The sequence below is a fragment of the Heterocephalus glaber genome, unplaced genomic scaffold (genome assembly GCF_053883595.1).
Source record: "Heterocephalus glaber isolate CG9 unplaced genomic scaffold, H.glaber_assembly_v1.0 deba00001309, whole genome shotgun sequence".
Taxonomy (NCBI): Eukaryota; Metazoa; Chordata; class Mammalia; order Rodentia; family Bathyergidae; genus Heterocephalus; species Heterocephalus glaber.
In genome coordinates this window covers 11473-22759 of record NW_028258250.1, presented here as the reverse complement: position 1 = coordinate 22759, position 11287 = coordinate 11473, and the positions used below count along the sequence as shown (strand labels likewise).

The window sequence follows — 11287 nt, the reverse complement described above, 5'->3', positions numbered from 1 at the left end:
AGTAGGTTGGTAAATGCGGCAGCCCTCAAATAAACAGCTGCACAGCAGTTGACCCAGAAACTATGGACATCATCTGTGTAAATGGGATCTATTGAAATCAGTGTGTTTTCCTCAAATGTTATTTTTCCAGATAGTTTTTGATCACTGCCTTCTAGTAATAGTTTTGATGAGAAAAATTATATTTAACAGTTTGCATTTGCATAATGTAGTTCTTTAGCACTGCATGCATTTTATTCCAATTCGCATATCTTTCTTCATATTTTTAATTACAATTTGAGATGGATGTTTCAACTGATAGTATCTTAGAAGTAAAAGCATTATTAGATATCAGTGATGTTTTATAGATTTATTTCTGACATATTTGCATGAAGACTAGATTTAAATTTTTTTAATTGTATTTTTCCAGTATCGGCCCATTATGCTGCCAAATTAAGTTTCATTTAAAATTCATGACACAAAATTGGTGAATTTTCCAGTGGAGTTTTAAATCACAATCTCTAATCATAGTTTGAAATATTTGTATAGGTTTCTACAGGGTTTTCAGAGATTTATGAACTTTCATGATAATCATAGTTTTTACAATTACATCTTAAACATCATGATATCTGTTTAAAATTGTGACAGAGAGAGCACGAGCACATGTGCACATGTGCGTGCATATTTATGGGCACTAATGCCTTGCAATAATACAGTGTTTATGAGTTTACTGTCTAATAACACAAATGTCCATTGTATAAAATAGCAATATATGGTGTTTAGCAGTAGCAGAAAATGCAAGTTATGTAAAACAGCGTGGTGGGATACAGACAAAACTAGTCCTTTCTGAAAATTGTGTAAATGACAATCTTCAGGCAATAGTGGATACAGCACCTACTGTACTTACACATGGTATGAAACTCATCAATGTGAAAATTCCACTATTAAGTATGGGAGTGTGGTCTATCTGTAATCAGGTATTGCAGATTACAGGCAAAGTAACGTTCCTCATGCACACCAGCAGGATTTTAAAACTCAAAGGGAGGGTAGGAGGTAAAACTGTATCATTGGTAGCATTGTACCCTAAAGTGCCCTTCTTTCCATTCAAAGACAAGTTAGCCCTGTATGTTCAACCAGGACATAATCCCTTTTTGTCTCGTCACTGCACCTTTTAAATCTTTCCTAAGCAGATAAAAGGAATAATTTTAATAAACTTTGTATATGAATGCTTTCTTCATAGTATAACAGAATTTTACAAGTACCTAAGTCCTCAACCAATAGGGGATTGGCTACATAAAATATAAGAATAACGTTTGCTGCATCGTGACATGTATTACAAAAAAAATCCAAACCAGTAGATATGATTGAAAGGGCTGAGCATTTTTCTCTAAGAAAGGAACAGTTACATTGTATAGTGTTGTTTTCTTTGCTTTTTTTTTTGTTTGGTACCGGGGATTGAACTCGGGTCCTTGTGCTTGCGAGGCAGGCGGCAGAACCACTGTGCTAAATCCCCAGCCCTTCTTTTCTTTTTTGATTGTACTGAGGATCAAACCCAGGACTTTGTGCTTGCTATGTAATTTTTCTTACACCTTAGCCCAAGAGCTGTTTTTAAAACATGCAAAATCAAAGCAACTAAAAGGAATGGTGATGGGAATATTGATAATTTTTTAACAAAGTGTGATTTGGGCATTTGAAAATTTCAGTTCATGACATTTGTTAAAGGAGCCATTGACTTTTGCATGTCCCCACCTCAAGCGTGATCATTACCTCTGATTTACCAGGTCTCTTAACAATTACAAGTTACAGAAAACCTATCTCAAGGTAGACTTTTTTAACCCTGGAGTTCATGAAGGTGGATGACAAACAACTTGATGCAGGAATTTAATCTTCTCAAAACCCATCTCAGTTCTCCTCCCCTCTGTTCATCTCCTCTGCAAAGTCTTTCCTCCTGTGATGGCAATGGCCGCCACCAGCACCTGCTGACTACCTGCTTAATGGTCCTAGAGTCCTTCTCCTCTGGTTGTTGGGAGGTCTCAAGAGAGCAGTGATTGACTGACCAACCTTGGGCCACGCACCCATCCTAAAGCCCTGGAGAGGCTGCTAGCCTGTCCCTTGGGCTGCTTTCTCTTATTTTCTGCATACATGTTGTCATTTTTCATCCAAGCCTTGTGGAAATTTGTCTTTAAATACCATAGCACCACATGTTGGTGTGGAAGTGTGTGTGTGTGTGTGTGTGTGCACACGCTCGTGTGTGTGTTTTAAGCTGATTCCTCTTACTGCCTATATCAAACTAAGTTTTTGATACTTAGTTTTTCTGTTCTTCTCTTGAAAATGTGTTACTATGAAGGTGCTGATCCCTAATATGTCTCTCTATAAACTACTTTTAATAGTTTAATAATTCTGAAAATTATATTTTGAAATTCAGATAGTTATATATTCAGGTTTTTTGTAGGAAGTGGTCTTAGATTCCTTCACAGGGTTCAGATTACAGATGGCCAGGAAAGTGCCTACCTGTCATATTGTGCACAACATGATCTTATTTTTCCTCATAACTAAGATTTTCTCATCTTTGAAAAGACATCCCTAAAACCATAAATTTTTGGAGGTCTTCTACATAACAATAGTTTCAATGAATGTGAGGAAGGAATTAAACAAAAAGAACAAAATATGGGTTTCAGTAAATATCTCATGGTCCAGCTCTAAAATTAAAGTGGATGATTCAAATTCTGTTAAACCTGGAAGTCCTATACTGTGTGTATGCAGGAGTCTCACCATATTACCAGGAGAAGGCAAAAGAAAAGGTTTCTAATTAGACAAATTTCTAAAATGCTTAAACTGTAGTCAGTAGTAGACTGATTATTTATATGTGTGTGTGTGTGTGTGTGTGTGTGCGTGTGTGTACATTCTTATTTTGTAAGAGCCAGTGATATGTGGTACGGTATATTTTGATTTAACCACTGAATTCCCTTTTTAAAAATTAGAATAATTTTTAATATGTGTGAAAGAAATATTGCTTAACTCCTATTCTGTCTGAATCTCAGAACTGTATCTTTCAAGATTGGTTAAGCAGCTTGAGATTACCGAGGAGGGTCTTAGCCCCCACCCTGTGACTTTTGTTATCCCATCTAACAGCAAAGTACATATTACAAAAGCTTAAGAATCTGCTTTATAGTCTTTACTAAACAGAAGGTTGTCCCAGTTTAGTGCCAAAGTGAACTTCTGGGCAGAAGGGACAATGAAAATGTATGTAGCCTTGGAAATTGAGATGTTTTTAAAAACTGTTTCTATCCAGGAAGTGTTTTTAGATTAAGGCATTGGATTTGTAAGGAGTCTTAAATCTGCCATGGTGAATAGCCATCAAACAGCACAGCTATCAAAATGCGTTCACTTGATGCATGCATCTAGAATTAAGCATGCCATTGGTTGTCTAAAGAATGTTTGGTATTTTAAAATAGTTGTTACATGGAACTGGTATCTCACAGTATATCCATGATGCCAGGGTGGTGCTTGCTACTGGAAACTGTTCCTGTACTATGCTGGCAGTATCAGCACAGAAGGGGGTGCTTGTATTTCTGTTGGATAAGTAGGGCAGAGGAGGGTGCATATTCATCTCCGAAGTGCATTGGATTCATCTCTAAGCTGATTAGATTATTTAGGTACAGTTTAGAAAACTAAGTCTAAGACATAGCCTATTTTACTCCATAGGTATGGAGAGATTCTACAATGTACAGTTCCCCAGTAGGATTCTTATATTGTTGCCTTTATTTCTTTCCTACTCATAACTAAAAACATTCTCCTACACTGTTCTACATGATTAAAGTTATTTTTGTAGCAATTTTTAAACCATCTACTTTTTTACAGAATTAAATCATTGTATCCTTCTCTTTTCCACTCTAGGTATAGCTTTGGAATCAAGCCCTTGTGACCATCCAAGGGCAAGCACACCATTTTCTTGAACACATGTCAAGCATACGGTAAGACACTGCTTTTGCCCTTGTAGGATAAGGATGAAAACAGCTGCTATTGTATGTCACATATTATAGACAATATTTAGAAGAAATCATACATTGGTTTCCATTTTTCCACTTTCCATATAATATTCATGTCACTGTTACCGTGTGATTATACATTTTCTTTTTATTGTCACAGTATAATTGAGAGCATGCAGACTTTCGTTTACATATTTTGCCACCTCTGTATCAGTATAGTAGACCACATGATGAAGAAGTAGTCATGGGGCCATTTTCAAATCCCGGATGATGGTGGCAGCAGGATCCCTGTTAGTAGGCACTTGCTGCCTCACTGGAGCTTGTGGGCACAGTGACTGTGTTGGTCTCCCAGCTCAGCCACCACTCCACTGCCTTTCCTAAGACATAGAGCCAGAATTGGTGGCACCAAAGCAGCCACGGCCTCAGAGACAAAGCACCTGGACCTCTGGGCTCAGCAAGGACTGCACCTTGGGTCCTTCAGCTAACACTCCCAGGCTGGAACCACCAGATGGCAGAAAAGAAAGCTAAGAGAGAAAGATGATGATGATGTGAGCCTTAGCAGCCTTGATCTGAAGGAACCAAACAATGAAAGAGTTCAACCTTTAGCTCCGGTCACAGTTTTGACAAACGTAATCTCTGCTGTAAGAAATGGAGAAGTGACATGTTTTGCTCACAACAATACAGTCATTTACCCTTTGTGCTGACCACAGATCACCAGCCTCTGCCCCAAAGTCATCTAGCAGATCAACAGTCCCAACACCTGCCAAAAGAAGAAACAGTATGCTATGGTCAGAGATGTTAGACATCAGCATGAAAGAGTCTTTAACCACCAGAGAAATCAAATGTCAGGAGGCAATTTATGAAATGTCCTGAGGTGAACAGGATTTAATCGAAGATCTCAAGCTTGCAAGAAAGGCCTACCATGACCCCATGTTAAAGGTGTCTGTCATGCCAGAAGATGAACTCGTGCACGTTTGGTGATTTGGATGCTTAGATACCTCTGCATGAAGATTTGTTGGTGAGAATAGGAGAAGCAAAGGATTGGATGAGAGCCAGTGAGGGCAAGGGTTCTGGCTGCCTCATGGGCTTCTCCTCCTGGGGTCAGAGGTGGGCCTAGGAAAGGAAAGGCTCTGAAAGACTTGAGTTGGGACTTTTCTTCTGGGAGGCTGGTAATGAACAGATGAGATGATATATGTGTTCCATGGAAAAATAAACTGGTGCTTTTGAACCCATGAGGAAGTAGCAAGGCAGTTTCTAGCTACAGAACATACCTTGTAAAATCAGGACTATAAAAGCTTGGAATCATGGTGTCATGGAAAGGGATTTACTTTATATTCATTCTTTTTTGTGGAAGCTTTTATGGCAGCATTTTCATGCTGGGTCCGTCCTTACCTTTGAGGTTTGTAAACCCATCTTGGTATCACTGGATCAACAACCGCCTTGTTGCCACTTAGCTCATGCTACCCGTGGCATTGTTGGAGACCAAGTTTGGTGTAAAAGTGATTATAGCAGGTGATGCATTTGTACCCAGAAAAGAAAGTGTCACCATCATGAACCACCGGACAAGAATGGATTGGATGTTTCTGTGGAATTGTCTGATGAGATAGAGCTGCCTCAGATTGGAGAAAATATGCCTCAAAGCCAGTCTCAGAAGTTTCCTGGATTTGGGTGGGCCACGCAGGCTGCTGGTTATATCTTCATTCACAGGAAGTGGAAGGATGATGAGAACCATTTTGAAGACAACGATTGATTATTTTTGTGATATCGCTGAACTACTTCAATTCCTCATATTCCCAGAAGGGACTGATCTCACAGAAAATAGCAAGGCTCGAAGTAATGATTTTGCTGAAAAGAATGGACTTCAAAAATATGAGTATGTCATACATCCAAGAACTACAGGCTTTACTTTTGTGGTAGACCATTTAAGAGAAGTGGCTGATAGAAGAAATGATCTTATAAGAAGTTTTGCCAAGGGCCAGGATTTAGCTCAGTGGTTTCGCCACCTGCTGCACAAGTGCTAGGACCCAAGTTTGATCCCTGGTACCAAAAAAAATTAGAAGTTTTGCTCAAGCATCTGGTGTAATCGGTCCCTGAAGGTACAAAGGTTAGTGAAGCATAGCTTGGCTTCACCTAATAGCATAGAGCTCACAGGCTGGTATGGGAGACAGACATGCAAACAGTTAAATAATGCACTACACTATTCAGCTTTCTTTGCCTTGCATAGCCAACCAATCCAAAGCTGAATACTTGTATAGCTTGAAAATCAGACTTGGCTGCTGCTCCTCTGAGAAGGTATCCTGCCTCACTCCCTCTGCCATAGAGTTATCCATTGCTTCCTTTGAATGCCCCTGTATCTTATGTAGTGTTACATAATTGTCCTTATCACACAGTATAGTAATTTGTTTACGTGCCGCTCTCTGCCACCAGACCTTTAATGACAGTTTTTATCTTTGGTCATCCAAGCTCCTGGCACAGAGCTTAGCACCCACTAAATGCATCATAAATATAGATGAATGGATGCTGTCTCTCTTGTTCCCTCTCCAGTCCCCTCCCCACATTCCAGCATGCAACCTTAGACAGTGAGGGAGCATAAAAGAAATGAGGCAAAAATTCAGGTGTAGAAAGGAATATTAAAAAATATTCATTGATTGATAAGACACAATTCTTTCTCTTTCCTATCTGAATAGTTATACTAATGTATTATAAAGCCCTGTTAACTTAAATTTCTCACTTCAATATGAATTATATTGTTTGGAGAATTGGGCTGAAATGTATAATTATTTCATTTATGAAGAAAGGGGTTCCTAAACATAGAAACTGAATAAAATTTGGACAGTTGTTAAAAAAAAAAGAAAGAAGAGTAACTAAGCCTGATTGAATAGTTTGAGCATATTGGTCATGTCTTTGTGAACTGGTTACCAGGCTTGAAGTCCTACAAAGACTACTGTAGTAGCCAGCTGGCAGGCAAAGCTCCTCTTGATCAAAAGAAACCAGATCCACGAGTCCAAGACTTCCTCCAGCAATGTCTTGAGTCTCCCTTCAGTCTAAAACTAGATCTTCGAAGCCTCTTAGATATCCCTTGAAGTCGCCTAGTCAAATATCCTTTACTAGAAATTCTTAGAAATTCTAGAAAGAAATTCTTAGACACACTCAAAGACCACTCTGATGTTCAGCATCTGAAGGAAGCAGTATTGATTAATACAAGGAGTTCTCTGTGATACCAACCTGAAGAAAGGAGAATCTGAGTGCCAGTACTGCATTGACAAACTGGAGTATCTGGATGAGAAGCAAAAGGACCCTAGAATTGAAGCAAGTAAAGTACTGCTGTGCCATGGGAAGCTGAAGAACAAAAATGGGACACAAACTACATTTTCCTTTACATTTTCAAGATGTCTTGGTTTTGACTCAGCCTGTTACACGGAATGAGCATCATTCTTACCAGGTTTACCGGCAGCCAATTCCAGTCCAGGAGCTGGTGCTAGAGGACCTGCAGGATGGTGATGTGCAAGTTGGAGGGTCCTTTTGAGGGGCTTTTGACAACTCAGACAAAGCTAAAAATATCTTTAGAGTCCGCTTCCAGGATTCCTGTCCTGGCCAGTCTCACATGCTACAAGCCAGTGATATGTTCCATAAGCAGCAGTGGTTCAACTGTATCTGAACCGCCATTGCCCCTTTCCAGCAGGCCACCAGTCCACCAGAGCTTCAGGGTTTGCCAGAGCTCCATGAAGAGGGTGAAGAAAACAACCCTTCTTCTGGGAACCTCCAAGCCCAGAGAAGGCCATCAACAGTTTCCAGTGTTACACAGGTAGAAGGTGACGAAAATGCATCTGAATTCGGTTTTGGTATACAAGTAGCAGAAGATTCCAAGTGTATAAAGGGACATTGAATACAATCTGGTGTCCGAAGAGCAAAGGACAAAGTGCAGCTAAGTGGCAGACAAAAAGAGACTGGTGTAAAGGAAGCTCTGTGGATTAACTGGCAGGGAGACTATTTATAAATGTGTACAGTTCTGTTTTTCTTGTAATGAGACTATCATAGGGTTATTTTATACCAGTTGTAACATTTTCATGGTTTAAGGTTCTTTTTCCTTTTTAACTTTTATTTTATTTTTTAATGGCAGCTAAAGGTATTCAGATTACAATTAAATTGCAGACTTTTTCAAAGATATTATCTTGGATTATTTAGAACAAGCCTGATATTTTTAATCTGATGAAATATTTATGAACTTAACAGGTTTTCCTGTTTCTGGACTCATCATGACTTTCCAGTACCAATCAAATGTGATATTTATGAATATCTGCTAAAAGTCAGAATTTTTCAAATACTGGAATTCTACCAGCATTTCTGTTTAAGCCTTGCATGCCAAATTTAAAATTTTTATATTGGCACCTAAAATTTGCATGAAATACATGTTTGAAGTACTTCAGAATTTACTGTGAAGTGTAGCTTCTTTGGAAAACCATAAAAGTTAGTTTTCCATTAACTGGAATACTGTATATTATGTTAGGCTTTTATTTTCACTGCACATTCCTCATTTTTCTTTCGTTTATCCTGCCAATTATTTAATTTTTTTATTGTAAAGTAGTTTTTAGTATTTGCTTTTAGTTTTTTACTTTGGGGCCTTTTCACATTGGCATGTGTTTAAAAAATATTTCTCTTCCTGATTAAAATGTGTGTATGTATATGTGTGTATACATACACACACACACACGCACACACACACACACATATATTTGTGGATTTTAAAATCATACTAACTTTACCAAGTAAAACCAAGACATACTGGTTTTGAGCCAATTAAGAAAATTGTAGTTTTTAAAGTGTAGCATTTCAGGGTAGTGAAGACACATGAAATAACTCAGTATATTTTAGACTACTGAAAGAAAATCACTTCAAGGATTTTATTGAAAGTTTTAATGTCTGAAAAGCAAGAGGGAAGGTACTTGACTGATAATAAGTAAAAGAAAAAAAAGAGGAAGAAAGAAAGCCCTTTGGTCTTCAAGTAAACAACACTGGTTATGCCAGAGTGTGAAAGGAGATAGGAAAAGCTCAACTTGAGGGTTTGTGGTAAGTTGTAGAAGGCTCGAGGGGATGTGAACTTTTATTTGCTTTGGTTTATAATATGTGCAAATAATGCATTTGAAAAGAAACAAATGTGTTCAGAGTTAGACAGTATTAAATCAGTTTTGGTGGATTTATTCATAAGATGGATAAAAGACTGGTGATTATAGTGTTTAAAAGGGGGAAGGAGAACTGAAGCCCTTTGTCATCACAAGTTTGTATAATGATGATCAACTCAGTGTTGACTATTATGTGAAGTATATTTGCCAATGGAAATGAAAATTTGAAAATACTATAAGTACATTATTCAAATGATTTCTCTGTATAAATGAATTATACAATTTAAAAAATCACACACAATCACCCCAGAAAAACGTAGTCATGGATTTGTACTTACTCTTCCATACTATTTTGTGCCTTTCCTCAGGTTCTATAGAACATACTTTAAAGATAAATGATAGGAATTATGATACAATTAGACTATCATGTCAACAAACTTTTAAAGTCATATATGCATATACACTTACACACATATATATTATATATGTATATGTGTGTGTGTATATATATATATAGAGAGAGAGAGAGAGAGAGAGAGAATTGAATCATCACTTTAACCTCATTCCCTACAGCCATGTAAGCAAGTGAGCCTCACAATGAGATCAATGATTTATGGTATTCTCAGAAGTTTTAAACTAGTCTGAACATTTTCATCCTAATATGAAAATCTGTGCAAACATACTCCTCTGATATTTCCTAGAACTTTAGCCAGTGTGTTTTACTAGCATAAATTTCTTATGTCCTGCTTCCTTGGGGACGAGAATCAGACCAGTAGGAAGTTTCTGCAACCATACTCCTTTTTCTTGATGTTTGGTAAAATATTTTTTGTTGGTGATAATAAACAAATGATACGTGGCTAAATTTTTAAATGGATTACATCAGTAAGAATTTAAGGAAAGAAGGCTGTATAATTCTTGAAGAAATGCAGCACAATGGAAAATGGGAGGTTCTTCCCTACATTTCCATTTGTGTACAATTTTTGTTTCTTGAGTTGGCTTTTCTGGTTAGCATTGGTGTGCTTCTCCATTTCTTCAAGAGCTGTTGCATGTGGAGTGTAGGATGCGATACAAGCTGTCCTGTGCTCTCTTTGGGGGAAAGAAACATGCCCGCATTGGTGTCTATCGTTACAGGAGAAGGCACTGTGGGAAACACTGTGGCCCATGCTGTTCTTGGAGAATTCACTTTTCAGCCTTTGCTAGATCAAAATGAGTGTTTGTGCAGTTCATATTATGGTCAGTTAGATTGGCACACTCATTTCAAACTCTAAATTTGAGGCAGGTTGATTTCCAATTGTCCAAAGACACATTAAATTTTAGTTAAATATTTTCAGCACAATCTTCATAGATTTCCAGTAGGTGGTTCAGGATGCTGCCAGGAATTTCAGTGCAGAAAGAGCTCAGTGCCTAGCCCAAAGCTGGTTCTTAGAGCTGCGTGCTGTTACATGGTGGTAAGTAAGCTGTGCTGTAATGTAGAATTAGAAAATACTTGTTATTTACTCAGGAGAGTCAGTTTAGTGGCACAGATTTGCAATAAGTTAACTTGTATTATTAGCTAAATTTCTCACCTGGTCCAGTTTGTTTTATAATTTTCTTTTGTATAAAGAGAGTCTCTCATCTCTTAGGCAAAAAAAAGAAGATGGTATGACTTAATTTTTTTGCCTTTTACTTAATGAAATTCATCTCGGCAGATGATTTATTTTTAAAAATAGAATTTTACTTCCTTTTTTGTATGGTAATCCATCAGATAGTTAGTAGCCCCCTTTACTGTTCTATGGCACTTGTATCATGATTGATCAGTTCTCTTTTTTTTAAATTTCTTAGTGAATGCTCAGAGGATATGCAACAACTTCATCGATGTAAGTAAATAGTTGGAAAGATAACCCAAGAGTTTGAGCCGAAGCATTTCTGCCATGATTTCTAAACAATATAATGAGGACTCCATATTATTGCCATGGACTTCTTTTTCTGCAGTTTGTAAATCCCTTGTATTTTCCGACAGTGTATTCAGTTTACTCAGGAAAGTCTTTGACTTAGTAATGTCCATATTTTTAAGGGTTTGTGCTATTTAAGTTCCATTACAATAATGTAGGTATAGTGTAAACATCTACCTGAAATTTTTTGCCTTAAGTTTTCTAGCCTTTTTAAAAATCAAGGTAAACTAATACATCAATATTAAGGACTATGGTATCTGTTGTTTCTGTG

The 11287-nt window shown here is 37.6% G+C and overlaps 2 pseudogenes; both read left to right on the top strand.

Moving 5' to 3' along the window:
• Positions 1–4347: 4347 nt before the first annotated feature.
• On the top strand, positions 4348–7997 carry LOC101726673 (neuroepithelial cell-transforming gene 1 protein pseudogene; annotated as a pseudogene).
• On the top strand, positions 4877–6457 carry LOC106008674 (lysocardiolipin acyltransferase 1 pseudogene; annotated as a pseudogene).
• Positions 7998–11287: the final 3290 nt, after the last annotated feature.